At 53.2% G+C, this 21,477-nt stretch overlaps 20 non-coding genes across 20 annotated transcripts; all 20 read left to right on the top strand.

Moving 5' to 3' along the window:
- The first annotated feature begins 364 nt into the window (after nucleotides 1-364).
- On the top strand, nucleotides 365-437 carry trnat-ugu (transfer RNA threonine (anticodon UGU)). Its single transcript has one exon. It is a non-coding gene; the product is annotated as a tRNA-Thr (tRNA).
- Nucleotides 438-1,419: 982 nt separating this feature from the next.
- Nucleotides 1,420-1,492, top strand: trnat-cgu (transfer RNA threonine (anticodon CGU)). Its single transcript has one exon. It is a non-coding gene; the product is annotated as a tRNA-Thr (tRNA).
- A 766-nt stretch (nucleotides 1,493-2,258) lies between these two features.
- Nucleotides 2,259-2,331, top strand: trnat-ugu (transfer RNA threonine (anticodon UGU)). The gene has a single exon. It is a non-coding gene; the product is annotated as a tRNA-Thr (tRNA).
- A 982-nt stretch (nucleotides 2,332-3,313) lies between these two features.
- Nucleotides 3,314-3,386, top strand: trnat-cgu (transfer RNA threonine (anticodon CGU)). Its single transcript has one exon. It is a non-coding gene; the product is annotated as a tRNA-Thr (tRNA).
- Nucleotides 3,387-4,152: 766 nt separating this feature from the next.
- Nucleotides 4,153-4,225, top strand: trnat-ugu (transfer RNA threonine (anticodon UGU)). The gene has a single exon. It is a non-coding gene; the product is annotated as a tRNA-Thr (tRNA).
- A 981-nt stretch (nucleotides 4,226-5,206) lies between these two features.
- Nucleotides 5,207-5,279, top strand: trnat-cgu (transfer RNA threonine (anticodon CGU)). Its single transcript has one exon. It is a non-coding gene; the product is annotated as a tRNA-Thr (tRNA).
- A 766-nt stretch (nucleotides 5,280-6,045) lies between these two features.
- trnat-ugu (transfer RNA threonine (anticodon UGU)) lies at nucleotides 6,046-6,118 on the top strand. Its single transcript has one exon. It is a non-coding gene; the product is annotated as a tRNA-Thr (tRNA).
- Nucleotides 6,119-7,074: 956 nt separating this feature from the next.
- On the top strand, nucleotides 7,075-7,147 carry trnat-cgu (transfer RNA threonine (anticodon CGU)). The gene has a single exon. It is a non-coding gene; the product is annotated as a tRNA-Thr (tRNA).
- A 767-nt stretch (nucleotides 7,148-7,914) lies between these two features.
- trnat-ugu (transfer RNA threonine (anticodon UGU)) lies at nucleotides 7,915-7,987 on the top strand. Its single transcript has one exon. It is a non-coding gene; the product is annotated as a tRNA-Thr (tRNA).
- Nucleotides 7,988-8,944: 957 nt separating this feature from the next.
- trnat-cgu (transfer RNA threonine (anticodon CGU)) lies at nucleotides 8,945-9,017 on the top strand. The gene has a single exon. It is a non-coding gene; the product is annotated as a tRNA-Thr (tRNA).
- Nucleotides 9,018-9,783: 766 nt separating this feature from the next.
- trnat-ugu (transfer RNA threonine (anticodon UGU)) lies at nucleotides 9,784-9,856 on the top strand. Its single transcript has one exon. It is a non-coding gene; the product is annotated as a tRNA-Thr (tRNA).
- Nucleotides 9,857-10,862: 1,006 nt separating this feature from the next.
- trnat-ugu (transfer RNA threonine (anticodon UGU)) lies at nucleotides 10,863-10,935 on the top strand. The gene has a single exon. It is a non-coding gene; the product is annotated as a tRNA-Thr (tRNA).
- Nucleotides 10,936-11,915: 980 nt separating this feature from the next.
- On the top strand, nucleotides 11,916-11,988 carry trnat-cgu (transfer RNA threonine (anticodon CGU)). The gene has a single exon. It is a non-coding gene; the product is annotated as a tRNA-Thr (tRNA).
- Nucleotides 11,989-13,784: 1,796 nt separating this feature from the next.
- On the top strand, nucleotides 13,785-13,857 carry trnat-cgu (transfer RNA threonine (anticodon CGU)). Its single transcript has one exon. It is a non-coding gene; the product is annotated as a tRNA-Thr (tRNA).
- Nucleotides 13,858-14,623: 766 nt separating this feature from the next.
- Nucleotides 14,624-14,696, top strand: trnat-ugu (transfer RNA threonine (anticodon UGU)). The gene has a single exon. It is a non-coding gene; the product is annotated as a tRNA-Thr (tRNA).
- Nucleotides 14,697-15,652: 956 nt separating this feature from the next.
- trnat-cgu (transfer RNA threonine (anticodon CGU)) lies at nucleotides 15,653-15,725 on the top strand. The gene has a single exon. It is a non-coding gene; the product is annotated as a tRNA-Thr (tRNA).
- A 1,819-nt stretch (nucleotides 15,726-17,544) lies between these two features.
- On the top strand, nucleotides 17,545-17,617 carry trnat-cgu (transfer RNA threonine (anticodon CGU)). The gene has a single exon. It is a non-coding gene; the product is annotated as a tRNA-Thr (tRNA).
- A 1,794-nt stretch (nucleotides 17,618-19,411) lies between these two features.
- trnat-cgu (transfer RNA threonine (anticodon CGU)) lies at nucleotides 19,412-19,484 on the top strand. Its single transcript has one exon. It is a non-coding gene; the product is annotated as a tRNA-Thr (tRNA).
- A 766-nt stretch (nucleotides 19,485-20,250) lies between these two features.
- On the top strand, nucleotides 20,251-20,323 carry trnat-ugu (transfer RNA threonine (anticodon UGU)). Its single transcript has one exon. It is a non-coding gene; the product is annotated as a tRNA-Thr (tRNA).
- Nucleotides 20,324-21,306: 983 nt separating this feature from the next.
- trnat-cgu (transfer RNA threonine (anticodon CGU)) lies at nucleotides 21,307-21,379 on the top strand. The gene has a single exon. It is a non-coding gene; the product is annotated as a tRNA-Thr (tRNA).
- The last annotated feature ends 98 nt before the right edge of the window (nucleotides 21,380-21,477 follow it).

The following is a 21,477-nucleotide window of genomic DNA, read 5'->3' as shown; positions in this document are numbered from 1 at the left end:
GGACTTGTTGGGCTGAAGGGCCTGTTTCCACACTGTCACCAATCTCATATATTCTTATCTCGTCAACACCGACCTGCAGAGAGCAATCTACCCAGGCCCATTCCGCGCACTGCATCATTCTACATTGAATGCTGACTAATCCACCGAGCCCGCACAATCACCGTACACAATGGGACAATGAAGCGTGGCCAATCCCGCAGAAGCTACACTTCTTTGTAAACGGAGCAGCCGGAGCAAACCCACGGGGAGAATGTTCAAACCGTTCAGACGGTGACGCGAGGGTCGATTGGAACCTGTGTCCCAAGCGTTCTGACTCAGCCAGTGTTAACCAGTCAGCCAAGTTCCGCTGAGCGACCTGGCGCCTGGCTCCATAGCTCAGCGGTTAGAGCACTGGTCTTGTAAACCAGAGGTCGTGAGTTCAAATCTCACTGGGGCCTCTCAGTCTTGTGGTATGACGCTGAGGAGCGCTGTGTTCTTCAAATTGCTCCTCGCCCGTTTGTCGTCCAACCGGCTTCTTGGAAGCACGAGCGTCCACCGGCGGGGCGGGTGGCGCTCCTGTTGGACTCATAGCTGCTGCTTTTGGGAATTGATGTCTGAAACGCCTCTCATTTCTCGTCTCCGACCAGGTGAGCAGGTTTTCCTGCAACTTCTTTCTTCTGCAGGCAAAGAACGGGGCTGTGTGTGTTCACCGATTAAAGTTTGAGATCGCTGAACCGATTAAAGTTTGAGATCGCTGACCTCAGTCACTCCAAGCGACCGAATGACCATTCCCAATCATGTCTCCCGGTGATTCTCAGCTATCACAGAAGCATAGAATCCCTCCAGTTTGGAAACAGGCCATTCCGCCCAACTAGCCGCTCAGTGGTTCGCACTGCTGCCTCACAGCACTAGGGACGCAGTCACGATTCCAGCTTTAGGGGACTGTCTGTGTCGTGTTTGCACATTCGCCCAGAGTCTGCGTGGGTTTGCTCCGGTTCGCTCCCACTGTCTAAAGACGTGCAAGTCGTGTGAATTGGCCATTCTAAATTGCCCCTAGTCGTAGGTACATTATTCAGAGAGAAACGGGTCTGGGTGGGTTGATGTGGACTTGTTGGGCTGAAGGGCCTGTTTCCACACTGTCGCCAATCTAATTTATTCTAATCTCGTCAACACCGACCTGCAGAGAGCAGTCTACCCAGACCCATTCCGCACACTGCATCGTTGTACATTGAATGCTGACTAATCCATCGAGCCCGCACAATCACCGTACACAATGGGACAATGAAGCATGGCCAATCCCGCAGAAGCTGCACATCTCTGTAACCGGAGCAGCCGGAGCAAACCCACGCGCGCACGGGGAGAGAGAGTGTTCAAACTGTCCAGACGGTGACGCGAGGGCTGTTACCCAATCAGCCAAAGGTTCGCGGCGGCCGCTCGCCCGGCTCCATAGCTCAGCGGTTAGAGCGCTGGTCTCGTAAACCAGAGGGCGTGAGTTCAAATCTCACTGGGGCCTCATCGCATTTATCCTCTTTGCCAGGCCAGCCCGCAGTCAGTTTCAATGTTTGGTATGCGACTGACGAGTACCATGTTCGAATCGCTCAACGCCTGTTTATGGTCCAAGCGGCTTCTGAGGAAGGGCGAGTTTTCACCCCCAAACACCAGAGGTACGCGACGCGCTCCCGAATAACCCTGTTGGACTGAGAGCTGCTACTTTTGTCAAGTTGAGCTTTCCTGCAACTTCTGCTTTTGTCACTTACAGCGTTCAGTTGAAATCCAAAAACTTCTTTGTTCTGCAGGCAAAGAACGGGGCCGTGTGTGTTCACCGATTTCAGTTTGAGATCGCTGACCGATGATGTCTCCCGGTGATTCTCAGATATCACAGGAGCACAGAATCCCTCCAGTTTGGAAACAGTTTGGACTTGTTGGGCTGAAGGGCCTGTTTCCACACTGTCACCAATCTCATATATTCTTATCTCGTCAACACCGACCTGCAGAGAGCAATCTACCCAGGCCCATTCCGCGCACTGCATCATTCTACATTGAATGCTGACTAATCCACCGAGCCCGCACAATCACCGTACACAATGGGACAATGAAGCGTGGCCAATCCCGCAGAAGCTACACTTCTTTGTAAACGGAGCAGCCGGAGCAAACCCACGGGGAGAATGTTCAAACCGTTCAGACGGTGACGCGAGGGTCGATTGGAACCTGTGTCCCAAGCGTTCTGACTCAGCCAGTGTTAACCAGTCAGCCAAGTTCCGCTGAGCGACCTGGCGCCTGGCTCCATAGCTCAGCGGTTAGAGCACTGGTCTTGTAAACCAGAGGTCGTGAGTTCAAATCTCACTGGGGCCTCTCAGTCTTGTGGTATGACGCTGAGGAGCGCTGTGTTCTTCAAATTGCTCCTCGCCCGTTTGTCGTCCAACCGGCTTCTTGGAAGCACGAGCGTCCACCGGCGGGGCGGGTGGCGCTCCTGTTGGACTCATAGCTGCTGCTTTTGGGAATTGATGTCTGAAACGCCTCTCATTTCTCGTCTCCGACCAGGTGAGCAGGTTTTCCTGCAACTTCTTTCTTCTGCAGGCAAAGAACGGGGCTGTGTGTGTTCACCGATTAAAGTTTGAGATCGCTGAACCGATTAAAGTTTGAGATCGCTGACCTCAGTCACTCCAAGCGACCGAATGACCATTCCCAATCATGTCTCCCGGTGATTCTCAGCTATCACAGAAGCATAGAATCCCTCCAGTTTGGAAACAGGCCATTCCGCCCAACTAGCCGCTCAGTGGTTCGCACTGCTGCCTCACAGCACTAGGGACGCAGTCACGATTCCAGCTTTAGGGGACTGTCTGTGTCGTGTTTGCACATTCGCCCAGAGTCTGCGTGGGTTTGCTCCGGTTCGCTCCCACTGTCTAAAGACGTGCAAGTCGTGTGAATTGGCCATTCTAAATTGCCCCTAGTCGTAGGTACATTATTCAGAGAGAAACGGGTCTGGGTGGGTTGATGTGGACTTGTTGGGCTGAAGGGCCTGTTTCCACACTGTCGCCAATCTAATTTATTCTAATCTCGTCAACACCGACCTGCAGAGAGCAGTCTACCCAGACCCATTCCGCACACTGCATCGTTGTACATTGAATGCTGACTAATCCATCGAGCCCGCACAATCACCGTACACAATGGGACAATGAAGCATGGCCAATCCCGCAGAAGCTGCACATCTCTGTAACCGGAGCAGCCGGAGCAAACCCACGCGCGCACGGGGAGAGAGAGTGTTCAAACTGTCCAGACGGTGACGCGAGGGCTGTTACCCAATCAGCCAAAGGTTCGCGGCGGCCGCTCGCCCGGCTCCATAGCTCAGCGGTTAGAGCGCTGGTCTCGTAAACCAGAGGGCGTGAGTTCAAATCTCACTGGGGCCTCATCGCATTTATCCTCTTTGCCAGGCCAGCCCGCAGTCAGTTTCAATGTTTGGTATGCGACTGACGAGTACCATGTTCGAATCGCTCAACGCCTGTTTATGGTCCAAGCGGCTTCTGAGGAAGGGCGAGTTTTCACCCCCAAACACCAGAGGTACGCGACGCGCTCCCGAATAACCCTGTTGGACTGAGAGCTGCTACTTTTGTCAAGTTGAGCTTTCCTGCAACTTCTGCTTTTGTCACTTACAGCGTTCAGTTGAAATCCAAAAACTTCTTTGTTCTGCAGGCAAAGAACGGGGCCGTGTGTGTTCACCGATTTCAGTTTGAGATCGCTGACCGATGATGTCTCCCGGTGATTCTCAGATATCACAGGAGCACAGAATCCCTCCAGTTTGGAAACAGTTTGGACTTGTTGGGCTGAAGGGCCTGTTTCCACACTGTCACCAATCTCATATATTCTTATCTCGTCAACACCGACCTGCAGAGAGCAATCTACCCAGGCCCATTCCGCGCACTGCATCATTCTACATTGAATGCTGACTAATCCACCGAGCCCGCACAATCACCGTACACAATGGGACAATGAAGCGTGGCCAATCCCGCAGAAGCTACACTTCTTTGTAAACGGAGCAGCCGGAGCAAACCCACGGGGAGAATGTTCAAACCGTTCAGACGGTGACGCGAGGGTCGATTGGAACCTGTGTCCCAAGCGTTCTGACTCAGCCAGTGTTAACCAGTCAGCCAAGTTCCGCTGAGCGACCTGGCGCCTGGCTCCATAGCTCAGCGGTTAGAGCACTGGTCTTGTAAACCAGAGGTCGTGAGTTCAAATCTCACTGGGGCCTCTCAGTCTTGTGGTATGACGCTGAGGAGCGCTGTGTTCTTCAAATTGCTCCTCGCCCGTTTGTCGTCCAACCGGCTTCTTGGAAGCACGAGCGTCCACCGCGGGGCGGGTGGCGCTCCTGTTGGACTCATAGCTGCTGCTTTTGGGAATTGATGTCTGAAACGCCTCTCATTTCTCGTCTCCGACCAGGTGAGCAGGTTTTCCTGCAACTTCTTTCTTCTGCAGGCAAAGAACGGGGCTGTGTGTGTTCACCGATTAAAGTTTGAGATCGCTGAACCGATTAAAGTTTGAGATCGCTGACCTCAGTCACTCCAAGCGACCGAATGACCATTCCCAATCATGTCTCCCGGTGATTCTCAGCTATCACAGAAGCATAGAATCCCTCCAGTTTGGAAACAGGCCATTCCGCCCAACTAGCCGCTCAGTGGTTCGCACTGCTGCCTCACAGCACTAGGGACGCAGTCACGATTCCAGCTTTAGGGGACTGTCTGTGTCGTGTTTGCACATTCGCCCAGAGTCTGCGTGGGTTTGCTCCGGTTCGCTCCCACTGTCTAAAGACGTGCAAGTCGTGTGAATTGGCCATTCTAAATTGCCCCTAGTCGTAGGTACATTATTCAGAGAGAAACGGGTCTGGGTGGGTTGATGTGGACTTGTTGGGCTGAAGGGCCTGTTTCCACACTGTCGCCAATCTAATTTATTCTAATCTCGTCAACACCGACCTGCAGAGAGCAGTCTACCCAGACCCATTCCGCACACTGCATCGTTGTACATTGAATGCTGACTAATCCATCGAGCCCGCACAATCACCGTACACAATGGGACAATGAAGCATGGCCAATCCCGCAGAAGCTGCACATCTCTGTAACCGGAGCAGCCGGAGCAAACCCACGCGCGCACGGGGAGAGAGAGTGTTCAAACTGTCCAGACGGTGACGCGAGGGCTGTTACCCAATCAGCCAAAGGTTCGCGGCGGCCGCTCGCCCGGCTCCATAGCTCAGCGGTTAGAGCGCTGGTCTCGTAAACCAGAGGGCGTGAGTTCAAATCTCACTGGGGCCTCATCGCATTTATCCTCTTTGCCAGGCCAGCCCGCAGTCAGTTTCAATGTTTGGTATGCGACTGACGAGTACCATGTTCGAATCGCTCAACGCCTGTTTATGGTCCAAGCGGCTTCTGAGGAAGGGCGAGTTTTCACCCCCAAACACCAGAGGTACGCGACGCGCTCCCGAATAACCCTGTTGGACTGAGAGCTGCTACTTTTGTCAAGTTGAGCTTTCCTGCAACTTCTGCTTTTGTCACTTACAGCGTTCAGTTGAAATCCAAAAACTTCTTTGTTCTGCAGGCAAAGAACGGGGCCGTGTGTGTTCACCGATTTCAGTTTGAGATCGCTGACCGATGATGTCTCCCGGTGATTCTCAGATATCACAGGAGCACAGAATCCCTCCAGTTTGGAAACAGTTTGGACTTGTTGGGCTGAAGGGCCTGTTTCCACACTGTCACCAATCTCATATATTCTTATCTCGTCAACACCGACCTGCAGAGAGCAATCTACCCAGGCCCATTCCGCGCACTGCATCATTCTACATTGAATGCTGACTAATCCACCGAGCCCGCACAATCACCGTACACAATGGGACAATGAAGCGTGGCCAATCCCGCAGAAGCTACACTTCTTTGTAAACGGAGCAGCCGGAGCAAACCCACGGGGAGAATGTTCAAACCGTTCAGACGGTGACGCGAGGGTCGATTGGAACCTGTGTCCCAAGCGTTCTGACTCAGCCAGTGTTAACCAGTCAGCCAAGTTCCGCTGAGCGACCTGGCGCCTGGCTCCATAGCTCAGCGGTTAGAGCACTGGTCTTGTAAACCAGAGGTCGTGAGTTCAAATCTCACTGGGGCCTCTCAGTCTTGTGGTATGACGCTGAGGAGCGCTGTGTTCTTCAAATTGCTCCTCGCCCGTTTGTCGTCCAACCGGCTTCTTGGAAGCACGAGCGTCCACCGGCGGGGCGGGTGGCGCTCCTGTTGGACTCATAGCTGCTGCTTTTGGGAATTGATGTCTGAAACGCCTCTCATTTCTCGTCTCCGACCAGGTGAGCAGGTTTTCCTGCAACTTCTTTCTTCTGCAGGCAAAGAACGGGGCTGTGTGTGTTCACCGATTAAAGTTTGAGATCGCTGACCTCAGTCACTCCAAGCGACCGAATGACCATTCCCAATCATGTCTCCCGGTGATTCTCAGCTATCACAGAAGCATAGAATCCCTCCAGTTTGGAAACAGGCCATTCCGCCCAACTAGCCGCTCAGTGGTTCGCACTGCTGCCTCACAGCACTAGGGACGCAGTCACGATTCCAGCTTTAGGGGACTGTCTGTGTCGTGTTTGCACATTCGCCCAGAGTCTGCGTGGGTTTGCTCCGGTTCGCTCCCACTGTCTAAAGACGTGCAAGTCGTGTGAATTGGCCATTCTAAATTGCCCCTAGTCGTAGGTACATTATTCAGAGAGAAACGGGTCTGGGTGGGTTGATGTGGACTTGTTGGGCTGAAGGGCCTGTTTCCACACTGTCGCCAATCTAATTTATTCTAATCTCGTCAACACCGACCTGCAGAGAGCAGTCTACCCAGACCCATTCCGCACACTGCATCGTTGTACATTGAATGCTGACTAATCCATCGAGCCCGCACAATCACCGTACACAATGGGACAATGAAGCATGGCCAATCCCGCAGAAGCTGCACATCTCTGTAACCGGAGCAGCCGGAGCAAACCCACGCGCGCACGGGAGAGAGAGTGTTCAAACTGTCCAGACGGTGACGCGAGGGCTGTTACCCAATCAGCCAAAGGTTCGCGGCGGCCGCTCGCCCGGCTCCATAGCTCAGCGGTTAGAGCGCTGGTCTCGTAAACCAGAGGGCGTGAGTTCAAATCTCACTGGGGCCTCATCGCATTTATCCTCTTTGCCAGGCCAGCCCGCAGTCAGTTTCAATGTTTGGTATGCGACTGACGAGTACCATGTTCGAATCGCTCAACGCCTGTTTATGGTCCAAGCGGCTTCTGAGGAAGGGCGAGTTTTCACCCCCAAACACCAGAGGTACGCGACGCGCTCCCGAATAACCCTGTTGGACTGAGAGCTGCTACTTTTGTCAAGTTGAGCTTTCCTGCAACTTCTGCTTTTGTCACTTACAGCGTTCAGTTGAAATCCAAAAACTTCTTTGTTCTGCAGGCAAAGAACGGGGCCGTGTGTGTTTCACCGATTTCAGTTTGAGATCGCTGACCGATGATGTCTCCCGGTGATTCTCAGATATCACAGGAGCACAGAATCCCTCCAGTTTGGAAACAGTTTGGACTTGTTGGGCTGAAGGGCCTGTTTCCACACTGTCACCAATCTCATATATTCTTATCTCGTCAACACCGACCTGCAGAGAGCAATCTACCCAGGCCCATTCCGCGCACTGCATCATTCTACATTGAATGCTGACTAATCCACCGAGCCCGCACAATCACCGTACACAATGGGACAATGAAGCGTGGCCAATCCCGCAGAAGCTACACTTCTTTGTAAACGGAGCAGCCGGAGCAAACCCACGGGGAGAATGTTCAAACCGTTCAGACGGTGACGCGAGGGTCGATTGGAACCTGTGTCCCAAGCGTTCTGACTCAGCCAGTGTTAACCAGTCAGCCAAGTTCCGCTGAGCGACCTGGCGCCTGGCTCCATAGCTCAGCGGTTAGAGCACTGGTCTTGTAAACCAGAGGTCGTGAGTTCAAATCTCACTGGGGCCTCTCAGTCTTGTGGTATGACGCTGAGGAGCGCTGTGTTCTTCAAATTGCTCCTCGCCCGTTTGTCGTCCAACCGGCTTCTTGGAAGCACGAGCGTCCACCGGCGGGGCGGGTGGCGCTCCTGTTGGACTCATAGCTGCTGCTTTTGGGAATTGATGTCTGAAACGCCTCTCATTTCTCGTCTCCGACCAGGTGAGCAGGTTTTCCTGCAACTTCTTTCTTCTGCAGGCAAAGAACGGGGCTGTGTGTGTTCACCAGATTAAAGTTTGAGATCGCTGACCTCAGTCACTCCAAGCGACCGAATGACCATTCCCAATCATGTCTCCCGGTGATTCTCAGCTATCACAGAAGCATAGAATCCCTCCAGTTTGGAAACAGGCCATTCCGCCCAACTAGCCGCTCAGTGGTTCGCACTGCTGCCTCACAGCACTAGGGACGCAGTCACGATTCCAGCTTTAGGGGACTGTCTGTGTCGTGTTTGCACATTCGCCCAGAGTCTGCGTGGGTTTGCTCCGGTTCGCTCCCACTGTCTAAAGACGTGCAAGTCGTGTGAATTGGCCATTCTAAATTGCCCCTAGTCGTAGGTACATTATTCAGAGAGAAACGGGTCTGGGTGGGTTGATGTGGACTTGTTGGGCTGAAGGGCCTGTTTCCACACTGTCGCCAATCTAATTTATTCTAATCTCGTCAACACCGACCTGCAGAGAGCAGTCTACCCAGACCCATTCCGCACACTGCATCGTTGTACATTGAATGCTGACTAATCCATCGAGCCCGCACAATCACCGTACACAATGGGACAATGAAGCATGGCCAATCCCGCAGAAGCTGCACATCTCTGTAACCGGAGCACCGGAGCAAACCCACGCGCGCACGGGGAGAGAGAGTGTTCAAACTGTCCAGACGGTGACGCGAGGGCTGTTACCCAATCAGCCAAAGGTTCGCGGCGGCCGCTCGCCCGGCTCCATAGCTCAGCGGTTAGAGCGCTGGTCTCGTAAACCAGAGGGCGTGAGTTCAAATCTCACTGGGGCCTCATCGCATTTATCCTCTTTGCCAGGCCAGCCCGCAGTCAGTTTCAATGTTTGGTATGCGACTGACGAGTACCATGTTCGAATCGCTCAACGCCTGTTTATGGTCCAAGCGGCTTCTGAGGAAGGGCGAGTTTTCACCCCCAAACACCAGAGGTACGCGACGCGCTCCCGAATAACCCTGTTGGACTGAGAGCTGCTACTTTTGTCAAGTTGAGCTTTCCTGCAACTTCTGCTTTTGTCACTTACAGCGTTCAGTTGAAATCCAAAAACTTCTTTGTTCTGCAGGCAAAGAACGGGGCCGTGTGTGTTCACCGATTTCAGTTTGAGATCGCTGACCGATGATGTCTCCCGGTGATTCTCAGATATCACAGGAGCACAGAATCCCTCCAGTTTGGAAACAGTTTGGACTTGTTGGGCTGAAGGGCCTGTTTCCACACTGTCACCAATCTCATATATTCTTATCTCGTCAACACCGACCTGCAGAGAGCAATCTACCCAGGCCCATTCCGCGCACTGCATCATTCTACATTGAATGCTGACTAATCCACCGAGCCCGCACAATCACCGTACACAATGGGACAATGAAGCGTGGCCAATCCCGCAGAAGCTACACTTCTTTGTAAACGGAGCAGCCGGAGCAAACCCACGGGGAGAATGTTCAAACCGTTCAGACGGTGACGCGAGGGTCGATTGGAACCTGTGTCCCAAGCGTTCTGACTCAGCCAGTGTTAACCAGTCAGCCAAGTTCCGCTGAGCGACCTGGCGCCTGGCTCCATAGCTCAGCGGTTAGAGCACTGGTCTTGTAAACCAGAGGTCGTGAGTTCAAATCTCACTGGGGCCTCTCAGTCTTGTGGTATGACGCTGAGGAGCGCTGTGTTCTTCAAATTGCTCCTCGCCCGTTTGTCGTCCAACCGGCTTCTTGGAAGCACGAGCGTCCACCGGCGGGGCGGGTGGCGCTCCTGTTGGACTCATAGCTGCTGCTTTTGGGAATTGATGTCTGAAACGCCTCTCATTTCTCGTCTCCGACCAGGTGAGCAGGTTTTCCTGCAACTTCTTTCTTCTGCAGGCAAAGAACGGGCTGTGTGTGTTCACCGATTAAAGTTTGAGATCGCTGAACCGATTAAAGTTTGAGATCGCTGACCTCAGTCACTCCAAGCGACCGAATGACCATTCCCAATCATGTCTCCCGGTGATTCTCAGCTATCACAGAAGCATAGAATCCCTCCAGTTTGGAAACAGGCCATTCCGCCCAACTAGCCGCTCAGTGGTTCGCACTGCTGCCTCACAGCACTAGGGACGCAGTCACGATTCCAGCTTTAGGGACTGTCTGTGTCGTGTTTGCACATTCGCCCAGAGTCTGCGGGGTTGCTCCGGTTCGCTCCCACTGTCTAAAGACGTGCAAGTCGTGTGAATTGGCCATTCTAAATTGCCCCTAGTCGTAGGTACATTATTCAGAGAGAAACGGGTCTGGGTGGGTTGATGTGGACTTGTTGGGCTGAAGGGCCTGTTTCCACACTGTCGCCAATCTAATTTATTCTAATCTCGTCAACACCGACCTGCAGAGAGCAGTCTACCCAGACCCATTCCGCGCACTGCATCATTCTACATTGAATGCTGACTAATCCACCGAGCCCGCACAATCACCGTACACAATGGGACAATGAAGCGTGGCCAATCCCGCAGAAGCTACACTTCTTTGTAAACGGAGCAGCCGGAGCAAACCCACGGGGAGAATGTTCAAACCGTTCAGACGGTGACGCGAGGGTCGATTGGAACCTGTGTCCCAAGCGTTCTGACTCAGCCAGTGTTAACCAGTCAGCCAAGTTCCGCTGAGCGACCTGGCGCCTGGCTCCATAGCTCAGCGGTTAGAGCACTGGTCTTGTAAACCAGAGGTCGTGAGTTCAAATCTCACTGGGGCCTCTCAGTCTTGTGGTATGACGCTGAGGAGCGCTGTGTTCTTCAAATTGCTCCTCGCCCGTTTGTCGTCCAACCGGCTTCTTGGAAGCACGAGCGTCCACCGGCGGGGCGGGTGGCGCTCCTGTTGGACTCATAGCTGCTGCTTTTGGAATTGATGTCTGAAACGCCTCTCATTTCTCGTCTCCGACCAGGTGAGCAGGTTTTCCTGCAACTTCTTTCTTCTGCAGGCAAAGAACGGGGCTGTGTGTGTTCACCGATTAAAGTTTGAGATCGCTGACCGATTAAAGTTTGAGATCGCTGACCTCAGTCACTCCAAGCGACCGAATGACCATTCCCAATCATGTCTCCCGGTGATTCTCAGCTATCACAGAAGCATAGAATCCCTCCAGTTTGGAAACAGGCCATTCCGCCCAACTAGCCGCTCAGTGGTTCGCACTGCTGCCTCACAGCACTAGGGACGCAGTCACGATTCCAGCTTTAGGGGACTGTCTGTGTCGTGTTTGCACATTCGCCCAGAGTCTGCGTGGGTTTGCTCCGGTTCGCTCCCACTGTCTAAAGACGTGCAAGTCGTGTGAATTGGCCATTCTAAATTGCCCCTAGTCGTAGGTACATTATTCAGAGAGAAACGGGTCTGGGTGGGTTGATGTGGACTTGTTGGGCTGAAGGGCCTGTTTCCACACTGTCGCCAATCTAATTTATTCTAATCTCGTCAACACCGACCTGCAGAGAGCAGTCTACCCAGACCCATTCCGCACACTGCATCGTTGTACATTGAATGCTGACTAATCCATCGAGCCCGCACAATCACCGTACACAATGGGACAATGAAGCATGGCCAATCCCGCAGAAGCTGCACATCTCTGTAACCGGAGCAGCCGGAGCAAACCCACGCGCGCACGGGGAGAGAGAGTGTTCAAACTGTCCAGACGGTGACGCGAGGGCTGTTACCCAATCAGCCAAAGGTTCGCGGCGGCCGCTCGCCCGGCTCCATAGCTCAGCGGTTAGAGCGCTGGTCTCGTAAACCAGAGGGCGTGAGTTCAAATCTCACTGGGGCCTCATCGCATTTATCCTCTTTGCCAGGCCAGCCCGCAGTCAGTTTCAATGTTTGGTATGCGACTGACGAGTACCATGTTCGAATCGCTCAACGCCTGTTTATGGTCCAAGCGGCTTCTGAGGAAGGGCGAGTTTTCACCCCCAAACACCAGAGGTACGCGACGCGCTCCCGAATAACCCTGTTGGACTGAGAGCTGCTACTTTTGTCAAGTTGAGCTTTCCTGCAACTTCTGCTTTTGTCACTTACAGCGTTCAGTTGAAATCCAAAAACTTCTTTGTTCTGCAGGCAAAGAACGGGGCCGTGTGTGTTCACCGATTTCAGTTTGAGATCGCTGACCGATGATGTCTCCCGGTGATTCTCAGATATCACAGGAGCACAGAATCCCTCCAGTTTGGAAACAGTTTGGACTTGTTGGGCTGAAGGGCCTGTTTCCACACTGTCACCAATCTCATATATTCTTATCTCGTCAACACCGACCTGCAGAGAGCAATCTACCCAGGCCCATTCCGCGCACTGCATCATTCTACATTGAATGCTGACTAATCCACCGAGCCCGCACAATCACCGTACACAATGGGACAATGAAGCGTGGCCAATCCCGCAGAAGCTACACTTCTTTGTAAACGGAGCAGCCGGAGCAAACCCACGGGGAGAATGTTCAAACCGTTCAGACGGTGACGCGAGGGTCGATTGGAACCTGTGTCCCAAGCGTTCTGACTCAGCCAGTGTTAACCAGTCAGCCAAGTTCCGCTGAGCGACCTGACGCCTGGCTCCATAGCTCAGCGGTTAGAGCACTGGTCTTGTAAACCAGAGATCGTGAGTTCAAATCTCACTGGGGCCTCTCAGTCTTGTGGTATGACGCTGAGGAGCGCTGTGTTCTTCAAATTGCTCCTCGCCCGTTTGTCGTCCAACCGGCTTCTTGGAAGCACGAGCGTCCACCGGCGGGGCGGGTGGCGCTCCTGTTGGACTCATAGCTGCTGCTTTTGGGAATTGATGTCTGAAACGCCTCTCATTTCTCGTCTCCGACCAGGTGAGCAGGTTTTCCTGCAACTTCTTTCTTCTGCAGGCAAAGAACGGGGCTGTGTGTGTTCACCGATTAAAGTTTGAGATCGCTGACCTCAGTCACTCCAAGCGACCGAATGACCATTCCCAATCATGTCTCCCGGTGATTCTCAGCTATCACAGAAGCATAGAATCCCTCCAGTTTGGAAACAGGCCATTCCGCCCAACTAGCCGCTCAGTGGTTCGCACTGCTGCCTCACAGCACTAGGGACGCAGTCACGATTCCAGCTTTAGGGGACTGTCTGTGTCGTGTTTGCACATTCGCCCAGAGTCTGCGTGGGTTTGCTCCGGTTCGCTCCCACTGTCTAAAGACGTGCAAGTCGTGTGAATTGGCCATTCTAAATTGCCCCTAGTCGTAGGTACATTATTCAGAGAGAAACGGGTCTGGGTGGGTTGATGTGGACTTGTTGGGCTGAAGGGCCTGTTTCCACACTGTCGCCAATCTAATTTATTCTAATCTCGTCAACACCGACCTGCAGAGAGCAGTCTACCCAGACCCATTCCGCACACTGCATCGTTGTACATTGAATGCTGACTAATCCATCGAGCCCGCACAATCACCGTACACAATGGGACAATGAAGCATGGCCAATCCCGCAGAAGCTGCACATCTCTGTAACCGGAGCAGCCGGAGCAAACCCACGCGCGCACGGGGAGAGAGAGTGTTCAAACTGTCCAGACGGTGACGCGAGGGCTGTTACCCAATCAGCCAAAGGTTCGCGGCGGCCGCTCGCCCGGCTCCATAGCTCAGCGGTTAGAGCGCTGGTCTCGTAAACCAGAGGGCGTGAGTTCAAATCTCACTGGGGCCTCATCGCATTTATCCTCTTTGCCAGGCCAGCCCGCAGTCAGTTTCAATGTTTGGTATGCGACTGACGAGTACCATGTTCGAATCGCTCAACGCCTGTTTATGGTCCAAGCGGCTTCTGAGGAAGGGCGAGTTTTCACCCCCAAACACCAGAGGTACGCGACGCGCTCCCGAATAACCCTGTTGGACTGAGAGCTGCTACTTTTGTCAAGTTGAGCTTTCCTGCAACTTCTGCTTTTGTCACTTACAGCGTTCAGTTGAAATCCAAAAACTTCTTTGTTCTGCAGGCAAAGAACGGGGCCGTGTGTGTTCACCGATTTCAGTTTGAGATCGCTGACCGATGATGTCTCCCGGTGATTCTCAGATATCACAGGAGCACAGAATCCCTCCAGTTTGGAAACAGTTTGGACTTGTTGGGCTGAAGGGCCTGTTTCCACACTGTCACCAATCTCATATATTCTTATCTCGTCAACACCGACCTGCAGAGAGCAATCTACCCAGGCCCATTCCGCGCACTGCATCATTCTACATTGAATGCTGACTAATCCACCGAGCCCGCACAATCACCGTACACAATGGGACAATGAAGCGTGGCCAATCCCGCAGAAGCTACACTTCTTTGTAAACGGAGCAGCCGGAGCAAACCCACGGGGAGAATGTTCAAACCGTTCAGACGGTGACGCGAGGGTCGATTGGAACCTGTGTCCCAAGCGTTCTGACTCAGCCAGTGTTAACCAGTCAGCCAAGTTCCGCTGAGCGACCTGGCGCCTGGCTCCATAGCTCAGCGGTTAGAGCACTGGTCTTGTAAACCAGAGGTCGTGAGTTCAAATCTCACTGGGGCCTCTCAGTCTTGTGGTATGACGCTGAGGAGCGCTGTGTTCTTCAAATTGCTCCTCGCCCGTTTGTCGTCCAACCGGCTTCTTGGAAGCACGAGCGTCCACCGGCGGGGCGGGTGGCGCTCCTGTTGGACTCATAGCTGCTGCTTTTGGGAATTGATGTCTGAAACGCCTCTCATTTCTCGTCTCCGACCAGGTGAGCAGGTTTTCCTGCAACTTCTTTCTTCTGCAGGCAAAGAACGGGCTGTGTGTGTTCACCGATTAAAGTTTGAGATCGCTGACCTCAGTCACTCCAAGCGACCGAATGACCATTCCCAATCATGTCTCCCGGTGATTCTCAGCTATCACAGAAGCATAGAATCCCTCCAGTTTGGAAACAGGCCATTCCGCCCAACTAGCCGCTCAGTGGTTCGCACTGCTGCCTCACAGCACTAGGGACGCAGTCACGATTCCAGCTTTAGGGGACTGTCTGTGTCGTGTTTGCACATTCGCCCAGAGTCTGCGTGGGTTTGCTCCGGTTCGCTCCCACTGTCTAAAGACGTGCAAGTCGTGTGAATTGGCCATTCTAAATTGCCCCTAGTCGTAGGTACATTATTCAGAGAGAAACGGGTCTGGGTGGGTTGATGTGGACTTGTTGGGCTGAAGGGCCTGTTTCCACACTGTCGCCAATCTAATTTATTCTAATCTCGTCAACACCGACCTGCAGAGAGCAGTCTACCCAGACCCATTCCGCACACTGCATCGTTGTACATTGAATGCTGACTAATCCATCGAGCCCGCACAATCACCGTACACAATGGGACAATGAAGCATGGCCAATCCCGCAGAAGCTGCACATCTCTGTAACCGGAGCAGCCGGAGCAAACCCACGCGCGCACGGGGAGAGAGAGTGTTCAAACTGTCCAGACGGTGACGCGAGGGCTGTTACCCAATCAGCCAAAGGTTCGCGGCGGCCGCTCGCCCGGCTCCATAGCTCAGCGGTTAGAGCGCTGGTCTCGTAAACCAGAGGGCGTGAGTTCAAATCTCACTGGGGCCTCATCGCATTTATCCTCTTTGCCAGGCCAGCCCGCAGTCAGTTTCAATGTTTGGTATGCGACTGACGAGTACCATGTTCGAATCGCTCAACGCCTGTTTATGGTCCAAGCGGCTTCTGAGGAAGGGCGAGTTTTCACCCCCAAACACCAGAGGTACGCGACGCGCTCCCGAATAACCCTGTTGGACTGAGAGCTGCTACTTTTGTCAAGTTGAGCTTTCCTGCAACTTCTGCTTTTGTCACTTACAGCGTTCAGTTGAAATCCAAAAACTTCTTTGTTCTGCAGGCAAAGAACGGGGCCGTGTGTGTTCACCGATTTCAGTTTGAGATCGCTGACCGATGATGTCTCCCGGTGATTCTCAGATATCACAGGAGCACAGAATCCCTCCAGTTTGGAAACAGTTTGGACTTGTTGGGCTGAAGGGCCTGTTTCCACACTGTCACCAATCTCATATATTCTTATCTCGTCAACACCGACCTGCAGAGAGCAATCTACCCAGGCCCATTCCGCGCACTGCATCATTCTACATTGAATGCTGACTAATCCACCGAGCCCGCACAATCACCGTACACAATGGGACAATGAAGCGTGGCCAATCCCGCAGAAGCTACACTTCTTTGTAAACGGAGCAGCCGGAGCAAACCCACGGGGAGAATGTTCAAACCGTTCAGACGGTGACGCGAGGGTCGATTGGAACCTGTGTCCCAAGCGTTCTGACTCAGCCAGTGTTAACCAGTCAGCCAAGTTCCGCTGAGCGACCTGGCGCCTGGCTCCATAGCTCAGCGGTTAGAGCACTGGTCTTGTAAACCAGAGATCGTGAGTTCAAATCTCACTGGGGCCTCTCAGTCTTGTGGTATGACGCTGAGGAGCGCTGTGTTCTTCAAATTGCTCCTCGCCCGTTTGTCGTCCAACCGGCTTCTTGGAAGCACGAGCGTCCACCGGCGGGGCGGGTGGCGCTCCTGTTGGACTCATAGCTGCTGCTTTTGGGAATTGATGTCTGAAACGCCTCTCATTTCTCGTCTCCGACCAGGTGAGCAGGTTTTCCTGCAACTTCTTTCTTCTGCAGGCAAAGAACGGGGCTGTGTGTGTTCACCGATTAAAGTTTGAGATCGCTGACCGATTAAAGTTTGAGATCGCTGACCTCAGTCACTCCAAGCGACCGAATGACCATTCCCAATCATGTCTCCCGGTGATTCTCAGCTATCACAGAAGCATAGAATCCCTCCAGTTTGGAAACAGGCCATTCCGCCCAACTAGCCGCTCAGTGGTTCGCACTGCTGCCTCACAGCACTAGGGACGCAGTCACGATTCCAGCTTTAGGGGACTGTCTGTGTCGTGTTTGCACATTCGCCCAGAGTCTGCGTGGGTTTGCTCCGGTTCGCTCCCACTGTCTAAAGACGTGCAAGTCGTGTGAATTGGCCATTCTAAATTGCCCCTAGTCGTAGGTACATTATTCAGAGAGAAACGGGTCTGGGTGGGTTGATGTGGACTTGTTGGGCTGAAGGGCCTGTTTCCACACTGTCGCCAATCTAATTTATTCTAATCTCGTCAACACCGACCTGCAGAGAGCAGTCTACCCAGACCCATTCCGCACACTGCATCGTTGTACATTGAATGCTGACTAATCCATCGAGCCCGCACAATCACCGTACACAATGGGACAATGAAGCATGGCCAATCCCGCAGAAGCTGCACATCTCTGTAACCGGAGCAGCCGGAGCAAACCCACGCGCGCACGGGAGAGAGAGTGTTCAAACTGTCCAGACGGTGACGCGAGGGCTGTTACCCAATCAGCCAAAGGTTCGCGGCGGCCGCTCGCCCGGCTCCATAGCTCAGCGGTTAGAGCGCTGGTCTCGTAAACCAGAGGGCGTGAGTTCAAATCTCACTGGGGCCTCATCGCATTTATCCTCTTTGCCAGGCCAGCCCGCAGTCAGTTTCAATGTTTGGTATGCGACTGACGAGTACCATGTTCGAATCGCTCAACGCCTGTTTATGGTCCAAGCGGCTTCTGAGGAAGGGCGAGTTTTCACCCCCAAACACCAGAGGTACGCGACGCGCTCCCGAATAACCCTGTTGGACTGAGAGCTGCTACTTTTGTCAAGTTGAGCTTTCCTGCAACTTCTGCTTTTGTCACTTACAGCGTTCAGTTGAAATCCAAAAACTTCTTTGTTCTGCAGGCAAAGAACGGGGCCGTGTGTGTTCACCGATTTCAGTTTGAGATCGCTGACCGATGATGTCTCCCGGTGATTCTCAGATATCACAGGAGCACAGAATCCCTCCAGTTTGGAAACAGTTTGGACTTGTTGGGCTGAAGGGCCTGTTTCCACACTGTCACCAATCTCATATATTCTTATCTCGTCAACACCGACCTGCAGAGAGCAATCTACCCAGGCCCATTCCGCGCACTGCATCATTCTACATTGAATGCTGACTAATCCACCGAGCCCGCACAATCACCGTACACAATGGGACAATGAAGCGTGGCCAATCCCGCAGAAGCTACACTTCTTTGTAAACGGAGCAGCCGGAGCAAACCCACGGGGAGAATGTTCAAACCGTTCAGACGGTGACGCGAGGGTCGATTGGAACCTGTGTCCCAAGCGTTCTGACTCAGCCAGTGTTAACCAGTCAGCCAAGTTCCGCTGAGCGACCTGGCGCCTGGCTCCATAGCTCAGCGGTTAGAGCACTGGTCTTGTAAACCAGAGGTCGTGAGTTCAAATCTCACTGGGCCTCTCAGTCTTGTGGTATGACGCTGAGGAGCGCTGTGTTCTTCAAATTGCTCCTCGCCCGTTTGTCGTCCAACCGGCTTCTTGGAAGCACGAGCGTCCACCGGCGGGGCGGGTGGCGCTCCTGTTGGACTCATAGCTGCTGCTTTTGGGAATTGATGTCTGAAACGCCTCTCATTTCTCGTCTCCGACCAGGTGAGCAGGTTTTCCTGCAACTTCTTTCTTCTGCAGGCAAAGAACGGGGCTGTGTGTGTTCACCGATTAAAGTTTGAGATCGCTGACCTCAGTCACTCCAAGCGACCGAATGACCATTCCCAATCATGTCTCCCGGTGATTCTCAGCTATCACAGAAGCATAGAATCCCTCCAGTTTGGAAACAGGCCATTCCGCCCAACTAGCCGCTCAGTGGTTCGCACTGCTGCCTCACAGCACTAGGGACGCAGTCACGATTCCAGCTTTAGGGGACTGTCTGTGTCGTGTTTGCACATTCGCCCAGAGTCTGCGTGGGTTTGCTCCGGTTCGCTCCCACTGTCTAAAGACGTGCAAGTCGTGTGAATTGGCCATTCTAAATTGCCCCTAGTCGTAGGTACATTATTCAGAGAGAAACGGGTCTGGGTGGGTTGATGTGGACTTGTTGGGCTGAAGGGCCTGTTTCCACACTGTCGCCAATCTAATTTATTCTAATCTCGTCAACACCGACCTGCAGAGAGCAGTCTACCCAGACCCATTCCGCACACTGCATCGTTGTACATTGAATGCTGACTAATCCATCGAGCCCGCACAATCACCGTACACAATGGGACAATGAAGCATGGCCAATCCCGCAGAAGCTGCACATCTCTGTAACCGGAGCAGCCGGAGCAAACCCACGCGCGCACGGGAGAGAGAGTGTTCAAACTGTCCAGACGGTGACGCGAGGGCTGTTACCCAATCAGCCAAAGGTTCGCGGCGGCCGCTCGCCCGGCTCCATAGCTCAGCGGTTAGAGCGCTGGTCTCGTAAACCAGAGGGCGTGAGTTCAAATCTCACTGGGGCCTCATCGCATTTATCCTCTTTGCCAGGCCAGCCCGCAGTCAGTTTCAATGTTTGGTATGCGACTGACGAGTACCATGTTCGAATCGCTCAACGCCTGTTTATGGTCCAAGCGGCTTCTGAGGAAGGGCGAGTTTTCACCCCCAAACACCAGAGGTACGCGACGCGCTCCCGAATAACCCTGTTGGACTGAGAGCTGCTACTTTTGTCAAGTTGAGCTTTCCTGCAACTTCTGCTTTTGTCACTTACAGCGTTCAGTTGAAATCCAAAAACTTCTTTGTTCTGCAGGCAAAGAACGGGGCCGTGTGTGTTCACCGATTTCAGTTTGAGATCGCTGACCGATGATGTCTCCCGGTGATTCTCAGATATCACAGGAGCACAGAATCCCTCCAGTTTGGAAACAGTTTGGACTTGTTGGGCTGAAGGGCCTGTTTCCACACTGTCACCAATCTCATATATTCTTATCTCGTCAACACCGACCTGCAGAGAGCAATCTACCCAGGCCCATTCCGCGCACTGCATCATTCTACATTGAATGCTGACTAATCCACCGAGCCCGCACAATCACCGTACACAATGGGACAATGAAGCGTGGCCAATCCCGCAGAAGCTACACTTCTTTGTAAACGGAGCAGCCGGAGCAAACCCACGGGGAGAATGTTCAAACCGTTCAGACGGTGACGCGAGGGTCGATTGGAACCTGTGTCCCAAGCGTTCTGACTCAGCCAGTGTTAACCAGTCAGCCAAGTTCCGCTGAGCGACCTGGCGCCTGGCTCCATAGCTCAGCGGTTAGAGCACTGGTCTTGTAAACCAGAGGTCGTGAGTTCAAATCTCACTGGGGCCTCTCAGTCTTGTGGTATGACGCTGAGGAGCGCTGTGTGTTCTTCAAATTGCTCCTCGCCCGTTTGTCGTCCAACCGGCTTCTTGGAAGCACGAGCGTCCACCGGCGGGGCGGGTGGCGCTCCTGTTGGACTCATAGCTGCTGCTTTTGGGAATTGATGTCTGAAACGCCTCTCATTTCTCGTCTCCGACCAGGTGAGCAGGTTTTCCTGCAACTTCTTTCTTCTGCAGGCAAAGAACGGGGCTGTGTGTGTTCACCGATTAAAGTTTGAGATCGCTGAACCGATTAAAGTTTGAGATCGCTGACCTCAGTCACTCCAAGCGACCGAATGACCATTCCCAATCATGTCTCCCGGTGATTCTCAGCTATCACAGAAGCATAGAATCCCTCCAGTTTGGAAACAGGCCATTCCGCCCAACTAGCCGCTCAGTGGTTCGCACTGCTGCCTCACAGCACTAGGGACGCAGTCACGATTCCAGCTTTAGGGGACTGTCTGTGTCGTGTTTGCACATTCGCCCAGAGTCTGCGTGGGTTTGCTCCGGTTCGCTCCCACTGTCTAAAGACGTGCAAGTCGTGTGAATTGGCCATTCTAAATTGCCCCTAGTCGTAGGTACATTATTCAGAGAGAAACGGGTCTGGGTGGGTTGATGTGGACTTGTTGGGCTGAAGGGCTGTTTCCACACTGTCGCCAATCTAATTTATTCTAATCTCGTCAACACCGACCTGCAGAGAGCAGTCTACCCAGACCCATTCCGCACACTGCATCGTTGTACATTGAATGCTGACTAATCCATCGAGCCCGCACAATCACCGTACACAATGGGACAATGAAGCATGGCCAATCCCGCAGAAGCTGCACATCTCTGTAACCGGAGCAGCCGGAGCAAACCCACGCGCGCACGGGGAGAGAGAGTGTTCAAACTGTCCAGACGGTGACGCGAGGGCTGTTACCCAATCAGCCAAAGGTTCGCGGCGGCCGCTCGCCCGGCTCCATAGCTCAGCGGTTAGAGCGCTGGTCTCGTAAACCAGAGGGCGTGAGTTCAAATCTCACTGGGGCCTCATCGCATTTATCCTCTTTGCCAGGCCAGCCCGCAGTCAGTTTCAATGTTTGGTATGCGACTGACGAGTACCATGTTCGAATCGCTCAACGCCTGTTT

This window comes from Hemiscyllium ocellatum, unplaced genomic scaffold (assembly GCF_020745735.1).
Source record: "Hemiscyllium ocellatum isolate sHemOce1 unplaced genomic scaffold, sHemOce1.pat.X.cur. scaffold_3687_pat_ctg1, whole genome shotgun sequence".
Lineage (NCBI taxonomy): Eukaryota > Metazoa > Chordata > Chondrichthyes > Orectolobiformes > Hemiscylliidae > Hemiscyllium > Hemiscyllium ocellatum.
This window is presented reverse-complemented; position numbering and strand designations above follow the sequence as displayed.